Source organism: Gossypium raimondii, chromosome 3 (genome assembly GCF_025698545.1).
Source record: "Gossypium raimondii isolate GPD5lz chromosome 3, ASM2569854v1, whole genome shotgun sequence".
In the NCBI taxonomy this organism is placed as follows: Eukaryota; Viridiplantae; Streptophyta; class Magnoliopsida; order Malvales; family Malvaceae; genus Gossypium; species Gossypium raimondii.
Window position 1 is genome coordinate 40,237,971 of NC_068567.1, and position 13,133 is coordinate 40,251,103.

Here is a 13,133-nt window from a genome sequence, read left to right on the forward strand (position 1 = left end):
TTGGGCCCTTAAGGAAAGTGAAGTTATCAATGATGGGAAGTAAACACTTACAGTCTTCTTTCTAGCACAATCATGAATCTCTTTGAGAATGATCTTCCTATCATAAATAGATCTTTCTGTCATAGTTGCATACAACAAAAGTATTCGCTCCATCGAGATGGTGGAACTATGTGAGATAGGCATGAAGCTATATCGAACAAAGTAGAACCATACCTTAGCCAACGACTTTAGATATTCCCGTTGACAAGAACGGCTACCATACTTTCTTATAATCCATTAGGATCTCAGATTTGTCACAACATTAAGCACTTGTTGAGGAAAATCCCAAGTTATAATTGTCATCATGGAAAAGTAATCATCTTCTTCAACATCTGGCTTAGTCAAGTTGGCAAAGAACTCTCAAACTAACTCCCCACCAGGCAATGATCGTGCATCGCAAAAATAATTCCAATTGAGGGCATAAGCACGCTAACCAGTGTTGTTGCTTGATGTTTAGGCAAGTGCCAAGCTATTGGTTGAATGGTAATATGTTTATTTATATGATGAATTGAAATGGTAAGTACTTAAGTGAAAGTATGCTAGTGCTCATGAAAGAGTGGTAAGGTTTAAATTATGAAATTTCTTATGAAATTACTTATTATGTGATTAATTCAAAAAAGGCTTTGTTTAACTGCACTAGCTTGAAATCGTGATTGAATGATATGTTTATGAATTATGGGTCATGTACATGAAATGAGTATGGAAAGTAAAGAAAAGCAAATGAAAATAAAATAATTTGGAAGAGTTAAAGTTATTTAAAATCCTATTAAGTTTGGGATAATATGTACAAGTGATGCTGTGAATTATTAACCTCTTGAGTTGATGAATATAGCTTCATGTTGGATTATTCTTGATATGTATGAATTTCATATTTGAAATAAATTGATATGATTAAAGATTATAGAGCTTACAAAGAATTCATTTCTTATGTATTTGTTTTTATTTACCTTACAGATTATCGAAAGCTCGAATGGGTTGGAAGCTTGTCGGAGCTATATGACACTATCCATCAGTTCTATTGGTAAAATTTTGGATGATCTAATTCTGGTTATAATGGCATGTATAGTTTATTTTGGTTAAATGTTAGCCTATATGTGTTTTGGTATTTTGGTATATGCACAATTTGCCTTATAATATTGATGTGTGAAATGATTTGTGGTTGAGTGACGAAAGGTAAAATAGTAGTCGATTATGCATATGAGGTGCCTAAAATCATATTGGTTGTATGTGAACATATAGGTATATTAATAATTGGTTTCAAGTAGATTACTTGGTAATAATATACACATTTATGTGTTTGGATAAATAGGTAAGTTTGGATAATTGGATATATGAGAAGATATTTTATGTATAAAATTTGATCCTGGCTTAATTTGAATGCCTTGTAATGGCTTGGTGATGTTCTAAAATGTTTGGTTAGTTTGGTGACATGTTAGGTGAGAAATGAGGCTTGGAAAGATGGCCTATTTCATCCACACAGGCAGAGATAGGCGCGTGTGTCTCAGCCATGTGTGACACATGGCCAGGTGACACGGTCGTATGTCCCCTGTATCTATTAAATTGAGCAAAACATAATGTTCACACGGCCTAGCATGGGCGTGTGGCTTAGCCGTGTGACCCCTGCACTTATTTATTGCAAGTCAGTATGCTCACATGGCCTAGCACGGCCTAGCACACGGGCGTGTGGCTTGGCCATGTGACCCAAGTCAGAGAGTACCCTAATATGGACACCGGCTGGGACACGGTTGTGTGTCCCTATTTCGGAGGATGCCCACAACCTAAGACACGAGCATGTCTCTTGCCCGTGTAAGACAAACGGCCTGACCATACGGGCGTGTGTCCCCTGCACCTTGGAAAATTTTTTATGTTTTTTGAAAAATTCTCTGAGTACTCGATTTAGTCCTGGCCTATTTCTAATGTGTATTTTGGGCCTCGAGGGCTCATATAAGGGACTTTATGATTGACTTCTGATATGAATACTACATGATGTGAAATATTTGTTTACTTGATCTGTAAATTCAGATAATGATCTGTAACTCTGTTCCAGAAATGGATACGGGTTATGAGTGTTACACACATGGCCTACCAACACGGTTTGCAAATTCACACATGGTCATGTGCCCCACAGGGCTTGCAAAAAAACACACAGTCGTGTACCCCACACGGCCGTGTGGTGACACATAGCCTGTCACACGGCCTGCACACACGGTCATGTCATGCTGGGTAATTTCAAAAAACAGACTAGTTTCATGATTAAATCGAGTTTCAGACGAGTTTTTGGGTCGATTTCACACACCTGATTGTGTAATTGATTAACCACGCTATCAGGAATTCACGAATCCACTCAAACGACAATGCCAACACGAGACCTACTCCGCTGGAGGATGTTGATCTCTGATTCCTTCGCACTTGCTCGAATTATGTCCCTACACTTGACTCCACACAACATTTTAACAAAAGCAGGAGATGACAGGAAACAAGAATAAGGTGGAAGAAAGAAAAATTACAAAAAGGAAAAAAGAGCCAAAGAAAAGAAAGAAGGAAAATAGGCAAAGAGAAGAAAAGAAATATGAGAGGGAGAGAAAAGTTGGATGGTTGAAAAGGGTAAGGGAAAATAGGGAATGGGATTTATTTAAAAATAAAAAAATAAAAGATATCCAAACACCTTATTTCAACCAAATTCTAACCCATCCAACCTACTAAAGTTCAAATTGAATTCAACCTCCAACCATATGGCAAATAACAAAAAATACACTCTCACACAACCCACGACTCGAACACAGGACTAAGAAGTAAATTCAAACCTTACCACTGAACCACTAGGTGCATCGTTGTCACAACCCAACAAAGAAAATTATTTAAGCCCTAAGGTACCAGCTTAACATAAAGCCAAAATAGAACGGAAAAATTCAAAACAAGGGAATTGAACTCAGGACCTTAAACATACTTCCAAGGCACTTAACCAACACACCATATCAAATTATTCAACATGCTTACACAAATTAAAATAAAAAAATTTTGGGGGCGTTACACTATGCCAACTAATTCTATAGGAAAACTTTATCCTCCATTAATCACTCCCACATCCACTCATTAATGTCCCCTAAGGGAATTAGCTACTCATGATATTCATAATCTCAATCTCAATGTAAATAAACATGTAAGTAAACACAATTAAATCAAAAGAGAAAAGAGATAAAGAAATAATCTTGTTTGATATCAATGGAAGCACAGAATAGTAAATCTCTTGTTTGGAATAACGATAATCGTAGCTTGTAAAGAAAAATAAATTGAATTACTTCGATATTATAAAAGAGATCTTGGATCAAAACTGATTCCAAGAAAAAGGAACAAAATATTTTAGAAAATCAAAGAAAAAACTAAACTAAAACTAATCCTAAATTGCTAGGGTTTTCAGATGTGTCCAAGACGACTTAGTTACATCAAACCCCAAAGGTCTTATTTGTAGAAGTGTTAGAAGCCCTACTTAGGTCATCAACACATCCTAGGTCTATGTATAAGTTGGATTGTGTGAACAAAAATAGCCTTGAAGCGCTTAGGCTCACGTTAGGTCCTATGTCACGCCATAGACATTGCATGGCGCGACATGACGATAAAAATATGGGCTCTTGAGTCAGTTTCATCTTTTACCGGCTCAAAAAGCTTGTGCAACACTCGTCCTAAGTTCATATGTCAACGGGCTTAGAATTAAGCATCCTGCACACTCAAATTAACAGATTAGAACTACCTAAGGCCCGTGTCGGCCTAATAGGTCACTAACATTAACTTTTACTATCTAACTACTAACTACTAAAAGTGCAATAATTAATAATAAAAGTGCTAGAAAACAAGCTTCTTAAATGCGGAAATTTACCAAAATTACTACCACATTTGACGTCAGGTCATATACTCTCACACTTAAGTATTTGCTTGCCCTCAAGCAAACTAAACAAAAACAAACTAGAAAACCAGAAGAAAAATAAAAATAAGAAATTAATATGCAAGAAAAGAAAATGTAATTGAACTGATATCATACATGAAATTGAATAGAAATATATTAACAAGATAAAGTAAGTAAACATATAACTCTAGAATGATATACAATTGAATCGCAATTTCTAAAATTAATCAGTTGTTCACTAAATTACAAAGCGACAAATAAAATAATTTTAAGTTCAGGTATCCATCAAAATAAATATATAAATATACAACTATGTTCAAATGAATATAAGTGGTAAAAATATCAAAACTTTTCATCCATATAAAACACTACCTAGGTCACATAGGACTTTTCAGCTTGTAACATTTTATGGCTTAGGTTGGTTCGAAATTTGAGAACAAGCTTGACAAAACGACTAAGCACAAAAATAGTTTGGCACAATATATTGTCCTTAATACTCCCCCAAGTGTAAATTTAGCTCACCACCTTATATCCACTTTTTTCACCTTACTTATTTCTCCATCACTAAGGCCTAGTATGGCATTCACAAGTACAATCATCCGAACTTGACTTTTTTAATAAATGTGAGCGTACTTTTTTTCCAACTTATTTTTCTTTTATTTTTCTCTTTTTTTTCTCCTCGAGATTTTCTTGATTGGCATTTTATCTTTTTCTATATATATATATATATATATATATATTACAAGCTCAAAAATGTTGTACTCACTATACCATACAATTTCTTAGTTCACTCATTTTTTTCTTTTCAAACCACTGTAATGTATCTACCTAATCCCAGAATATCATTGGTCAAACATCTAAATCCATGCAATGACCAAAAAAATAAATGATAAAATAAAATATTCTTTAGGCTTAAAGTTTCATGTCTGGTTCATCAAGAAAATGGATTCATCATGAAAATGGATTCAAACTTCAAAATAGGTACTAGGGAAAATATTTTCAGGATAGTTTTTTGGCTCAAAAAACTGTCTACCAAACAATGCCTTAGGTTGTCCCTAGGTAATTCCATACATAGATTAAACCAACCAAGTCTATCAATTTCTACAACTTATAATTCAAGTAAACATGCATGTTATTTATATGTCCATTTATCATTTGGTATACTTAACATCTTAAATATGTTCAAAGTGTTATAAATTGCACTAATTAGCCTAAAACTAGGTAATTTAGAATCAATTATTATCAAACTAAATTTACAGTTTATTCATAAAATCCTATTAACATGCTCCTAACTAATCGATTGTATTTCTACAAGCTCAAGCACATATAAAACACAAAATAAAAATTTAAAAACTACTAAAATAACAAAATAACAAAAATTTTAAAAATTTTTCCTAAGTCACCCCCACACTTTGTTCGTCACATTGCCCTAATGTGCAATAAAATATAAAGGTAAGAGGTTGGTCGATTAGCTTCAAAAGTCCATCACAAATGGTGGGACTAACTCCTCCTTGCAAATTTAGCTTAAATTTTAGTGCCTTCAAAAATTATAGGGTTCCTACAAAGAAAAAATAAACACACAAAAATATATATAATAAAATATAATCATAATTAAACTAAACAAAATAAAAATCATCCAAAAATAAAAATGTAGGTCCAAAAAAATGTTCAGAACAAGTCGGAATCAAGTTCTGACTCCTCCATAATCTTTTCCATGACCCTCTCATGACCCACCGATGCTTTAGAAGTCTTCTTTCCTAAAGCCTGGGCAGGGTTGTGTTGGCTCATGTCGTGGATCGCCACGCCCTTAGACGATGGGCGTTCTGGTCAAGACACCCTCTCATAATTTGGTGGCACGATAGGGGTCTCCTCCTCGTCATCATCATTCTTCTCTCCTCCATCGTCATCGTCTCCTCTCCTAGAGGTGGGGGTCTCACAAAGATGTTCAAAACTGGCGTTGGCATTGACTTCCATTTTGTTGCGCGAAGCGAATCAAAGTATCGCCCATGTCTAGCATCCAACGCGATCGCCATTCCGAAATTGGCATGTTTGTCAATCTCATCATCCTTTACGTCTATGCTTTAGTCTTCCTCTTAATAGGCCTTTAAGGATCCCTTCTATGTTTTGTTTATTGTTTTGCTTCCCTATTTTGCTTCCATTAGAGCTCCACGAATTGTCCATACATGTTGTCTCTAATCACACTCCTCGTTGGTGCGTGAGTGGCTCGATTGGAGACATTGGAACTTCTGTTCGTTAGCATATGGCTATGATTAGACCTAGTAATGGGTCAGGCCACCCATCCCAACCAAAAAGCCCTCACAAAAAATGGGAGGGTTTGAGTACAAATATAGGCCCAAAAATGGGCCTGGGCAAAAAAATAAGGCCTGTTTAAAAAAAGGGATGGGCCTTGAGTAAGGTGTTTTTGGCCTGGCCTGAATTCACAAAAGGATAAAAAAAATCTGCTTTTTTGTTGTTTTAATGTTATTTTATTGTTTTTTTCTCCCTATTTTGCTACCATTTCACTATTATGTTACTACTATTTTGTTGTTATTGTTTGGATATTGTATAACACTTTTTTTATTGTTAATGTTGTTATTATTTAAAGGCATTTGCTTGTTAAGCTGCATTTATCTTAGTGTTATTTAAGTATATATATTTTTTAAATTTTATTTTATTTTGTTAAGAACTATTTATTTTAATGTTTTTAGTATTTTTATTTATTATATATATAAATTATATAAAAATAATATAAAAAAATTAATACAAGCGGGCCGAGCCCAGTCCAGGTTTTAGCATTTTTATCTAGTCTGGGCTTAGGAAAAACTTTAGGCCTACTTTCTACGTCGGCCCGAGCATAGAAAATGGGCCTAAAATTTTGGTTGGGCTCGGCCCATAAACACCTCTAGCTGTGATCAAGTGCAGAAAGTACATGTTTTTCTTGCAGCTCTATATGCACTTTAGCATTTCTTTGTAAATCCAATGCCAATGCAAATCTGATCTTTTTGTAAAATAAAGTAAAGCATAACGCTATATACGCGATAATGTCAAGTGCACTTTATTTAGGTGCCAAGTGGCTGCAAATAAATTGCATCAAAATCATTGCCATTTGAGACATGATGGCTTGGTTAAATTTCAACGGCACCTCGGTGTTGTGATGGCAACTCCACTCACCACAACCCTCTATCAAATAATTAACTATCCCCTCCATATCTAGTTCCTTAAATGTAAAAAAAATAAATTTTCTAGATAATGTTAGGTGTAATACGAGGCATCATAATATATACAGATTTCTCGAGGCGCAACCAACATCTCTTTTCTCTGGACAGTAGCACGGCTAATCGTCTCACCACTTTTTCTATGATTCTCCCTATCCTTTAGGGAGGCATAAAATTCATAAACCACTACGTCGATCATTGGTTTGGTTGGGTTCGTGCAAATTTTTTTCCATCAGTGGTACTCTACCAATTCCAAGATTTCGTCACAGGCAGACATGGTGGGATTAAACCCGCATACTTGAATAAATGAACACCCACTCATCTGGAGATAAAACCTCTCTACTTCCAAGTTACAGAAGTGATTGGCATCGAAATTAATTGGTGCCTCAGTGGCGCGTATTTGTTTCCTGGGTGCAATTAGAAAATTAATAGTAAAATAACAACCCAATCGATAAAATGAATGAAGAACAAAGTTAGAATTCTTAACCTTCCATTTTTGCCGAAAAATATCATTTCGTGACTGATCTGAAAGCTAAAATATGAAATTGAAAGAGGAAAAATAGATAAATACAAAGAAAAAGAGAAAAGGAAGAGAGAGGTTGGAAACATGAAATGAAGCTTAAACACGGAGAAGGAGGTGCAGCGGATAAAGGCTCTTGCTACTCTTTCTTTTTGGTACTTTGGAAGTGTGATTTTTAGGTTAGAACTGGTGGGAATAAATAGAAATTCCAATGAGCTTTTAGCCTGAAATGCATTGAAACACACTAAAAACGCAAGCATGTCGTGCCATAGCTTGTGCATGGTGCGACACAACACCCTAATTTTCCCCAATTTTGGTTTGAAGTGGTTGTGTCGCGCCATAGCCTATCCATTGCACAACACTTCATGAAATTTTCCTATTCTCAATTTCACAAGGGTCGTGTCGACCCATAGCCTTGGCATGTTGCAACGCGCCCTTACTTCCACTCCTTCAGAATGTGTCAAAGTCCTCCGGTCATCCATTTTTGTCCCCAGTTAGCTTCTATTTGTCTCGTTACATTCAAAAACTTGACTCTTCCAATTCTAACATGTAATTAAAAATATCAGTCCTAAAACCTAACTACAAACTAATATTATAATTAATTTACACTATTTACAAATTAGTTTACATCTAGTGGTTTGATCTATGTGATTCCATCAGACTTGTCAAGTGTACGATTCCAATGCTCCTCAAATTACCATGCCTCTCCTTTAATTTCTAATATTTATCTACATTCTAAGGCTTGTTTTTCAACTTTTAATTCAAAAGTACCTCCAAAGTATCATTTCAATCATTTTCTATTCACTAGGGAGTTTTTTCCATCTTTGGTCATAAGTTCCACAACACCATAGGGGAAGACTCGGTCTATCATAAATGGTCATGTCCATCTTGACTGTAACTTGCCTAGAAAGAGTTTTAATCTAGAGTTAAAGAGTAGTACCTACTGGCCTGGTGAAAAGGATTTCTTTTTTATCATCGCGTCTGCCTCTTTTTATCCTTTTCTTTGTAAAGTTTGGCATTTTCATATGAACAAAATCTGAACTCTTTTAACTCATTTAACTAGAATTGTCTTGCTTCCTTGGCTAAGTTTGGATCCAAATTAAGTTCTTTGATTGCCCAATATGCCTTCTTTTCTAATTATATTAGCAAATGACAGTTCTTCCCATAAACTATTTTATATGGTGACATACCTAATGGCAAATAACAGTTCTTCCCATACAATCCTTGTGGTTTGGATTTATCACCTTTTCCAAGATCTATTTGACTTCTAGATTGGATACTTTAGCTTGCCCATTGTCTTGAGGGTGATACACTATGGTAATTCGATGTCTAACTCTATATTTGGCTAATGCACCTTCCAATTGTCGACTGTAGAAATAAGAACCTTCATAACTGATTAAGGCTCTTCGGCTCTAAATGTGCAAATATGTTCCTTCTTAAGAATTTCACTACTACTTTTGTGTTGTTAGTTGGTAAAGTAGTCACTTCTACCCACTTCGAGACATAATCTACTGCGAGAAAAATATATTGATTTCCAAAAGAACTGGGAAATAGTCCCATGAAATCTATGCCCCATACATAAAAAATCTCCACTTCCGAAATCCCATTCTACAGCATCTTATCTCTTCTTTAAATGTTCCTTATTCTTTGGCATCTGTCACATCTTTGCACAAACTCATAGGCGTCTTTGTTTATAGTAGGCCAATAGAATCTGGATTGCAACACCTTTTGTGCAGTTCTCTTGCTTCTAAGGTGGCCGCCGTACAGAGATGTATGGCATCCCATTAGAATATCTTCTACCTCTTCTTTAGCCACACAACTCTGGATTAATTAATCAGCACATTGTCAAAAAACATATGGTTCCTCCCATGTATATTTTCTAGCATTGTACTTAATCTTCTTATTTTTCGTCCATGCTGCGCGCACTGGAAGAATGACTTGGGATAAATAATTGACAATTTCTACATACCATGGTGCTTTGGAAATCGCCTTGAGTTGGAATAACTGCTCATCGATGAAGTTTTCATTAATTTTCATTTCCCCTTTGCCTTTAACTTCTAATTCCAATTGCGACAAATGATATGCAACTTGACTTTTTGTCCATTTTCTATCAAGAATCCATAAGTCAAACTCTTAAAGAAATAACACCCATCTCATTAATCTTGTCTTTGTTTCTTTTTTTCTTCATTAAATACTTCAGTGCTGAGTGGTCCATATAGACATAAACACGGTTTGCCATCACATACGGTATGAATTTCTCGCATGAAAATACAAGTGCTAACATTCCTTCTCCGTAGTAGTGTAATTGCATTGATCTAGATTAAGTGTCCTACTTGCGTAATGAATGACGTGAAAAACCTTATCTTTGTCTTGTCCCAATATTGCTCCAACTGCAAGTTCACTTGCATCACACATAATTACAAAAGGCTTTGTCCAATCAGGGCTAACTATAATGGGTGCTGGAACTAATTTTTGATTTAGAATATCGAAAGTTTCAGTGCATTTTTCATTGAAATCGAAAGGGACATGTTTCGACAGTAGCTAGCTCAAAGGTTTTAAGACTTGTAAGCCTGCGTGTCCTAACAAATTTCTCACTCTTCGAACATTTGTTAGGTACATTAATTTCTCTATAACTTCAATCTTGGCTTTATCAACCTTCAGACCTTTTTTGGAAATCTGATTCCTGAGAACAATTCATCCTTTTACCATGGAATGAAAATTTTCCCAGTTAAGCACCAAATTGGTTTCTTCACATCTTTCTAAAACTTGTTTGACATTGTGTAGACATTCCATGAATGATTCTCCATAAATAGAAAAATCATCCATGAATATGTCTAGTCTTTCTTCTAACATGTAGGCAAAGATAGCAGTCATACATCACATGAATGTAGTTGGACCATTACATAGTCCAAAGGGCATCCTTCGAAATGCATACGTTCCAAAAAGACATGTGAATGTGTTCTTTTCTTGATCATTCAGATATATAGGGACTTGATGATATCCTAAATATCTATTAAGGAAACCATAATATTACTTTCCTGCCAATCGGTCAAGAATTTGGTCTATAAATGGCAGCTAAAAATGATCCTTTTTAGTTGCATCATTCAGTTTCCTATAGTCAATACATACTCGTCGTCCTGTAACTGTCCGAGTAGGAATCAACTCATTCTTCTCACTTGTCTCCATGTTACTCCTCCTTTTTTAGGAACGTATTGTGTTGGGTTACCTATTCACTATCAGAGATGGGGTAGACAATTACTGCATCCAACCACTTTTTGAACACTTTCTTAACCATCTCCTTCATTGCTGGATTCAGACGTCGTTGAGCATCAACTACTTGTTTCTTTCCTTCATCCAATCTTATTTTCTGCTGACATAGAATTGGGTTGATTCCTTTAATATCAGAAATAGTCCACCTAATAGTTTTTATATAAGGTTATAGCATATCCAATAGTGTTTTCTCCTGCAATAACTATTAGTAAAGTGTTGTTGTCACCCAAATACCCATATTTCAAGTGCGTAGGAAGTGGTTTTAATTCCAGCACAGATAGTTTGAAAATTGACGAAGTCATCTTTTTTGGAAGATTCTCTGATTGATGAAAGGGTTCTTTATATTGTCTTTTCCAATCCAGTTGATAAATGTGTTCCAACTACTTTTCGAGCAATTTTTCAGAAAATTCGCCTTCCAGGATTTCTTCAATATTTGAAGTGCAATCTTCATCTTTCCTCAATTGCTCTTTCATACTTTCCTCATTGTCTTCATCCACCTCGTCGATTATATTTCTCTTATTTTTCTCCAAGTATAATCGTTAATACTCACTCTCTCAAGGAGCATAACAATTTCTTGAGCTATTTTTAAACAAACACTTCCTCCAACCATTATGCCAAATTGCTTTTTGCTCTCCTGATCTAAGCCTACATAAATTTGTTGTAATTGAATTTTATTAATTCTGCCCCCCAAAGCCTTTTGTACAATTATCTTGAATCTGTCCCATGCTTGACCAAGCATTTTGATGGGATTCTGTTTGAATTGAAATAACTCCTCATTTGTTTTTAACATCACAAGCATGGGTATGATCCTTTGTAAGAACTATTGTACAAACTCTTCCCATGTTTTAATAGTTCCCGAGGGTAATGCTTCTAACCATTCTCGAATATGACTTCCAAGGGTGAAAGGAATCAACAGTAATTTGATTGCTTCTTTTGAAACTCCAGCATATCCCACCGTGCTACATATTTGATCAAATCGTCTCAGAAAAGCTATGGGATCCATGGTTAAATCATTGTTAAACTGCACATTAGTTGATAACCAAGTCGATAAAGTTGGATTATTCTCAAATGGAATTTTATTATTTACTGGTCTAGCAATACTAGGCTTTAGCCAATCTGTATCAAATATATTTCTACCAACAAAGTTGCCATCATGTTCCTTCACTAATTTCATTAAATAATATTAAAATAAAGGCAAATATAATATCATATCTATAGTTTTTAACTTTCCAACTTATTCTATTAATTGTAAAGATATTTTCTAAATTTAATGTCGAAACCTCCCTAGCGATGGCGGCAACAACTTGACCGCCACCAAATGTGTGAACGTTTGACTGAAAAATACTACACCAAATTTATATGAAATTAAAACAGCAATATCTGCATGTATACGGGTCAAATTGTAATATAGTATTGTGTTACAATGGAACATAGGGAAGTAATCTAAGGTTCGTACCCAAAGGAGGATGAATTAAATCTATTGAAAACACTTTTACAATAACAGGTCTAAATTGTAATAATTAAATACTATATTATGACAACCAATAAACAAAGGGAACATCATAAACTAAATAACTAAAATAAATAACCAAAAGTAAAACACAAACAGCTAAATCAATTAAACCAATTAGGAAGGTTAACTCGTTTCAGTGGTTGTAATTAACTTTAGACTCGGGTTTTAGGGTGAATTAGCTATTAACTAACCAATTATTACCTCTCGACCTCTAACTAATTAATTAATTGATTGATACTCACTTATCTCTCGACCTCACTTTCTCAACCAGGACATCTCCCAAACTCGTTTATCCTTTGATTACTTCTTAGGGTTGTCAAGCCTAGGATTTAAGAATGCGTAATCTATGCCAAATAATTCTATAAGAAACCCTTAATCCTTCGTTAATCACTCCCACATCCACACTTAATCTACCATTAGGAAATTAGCTAGTTATGATATTCATAACCCTAATCTCAATTGAAATAAACATGTAAGCAAATACAATTAAATCTAAAGAGAAAAAAGATAAAGAAATAATCTTGTTTGATATACATGGAAGCATAGAGTAGTAAATCTCTCGATTGGAATGACAAGAATCTCCGCTTGCAAAGAAAAATAAACTAAATTAATTCGATATTATAAAAGAGATCTTGGATCAAAATTGATTCCAAGACAAAAAAAACAAAAGAGTTC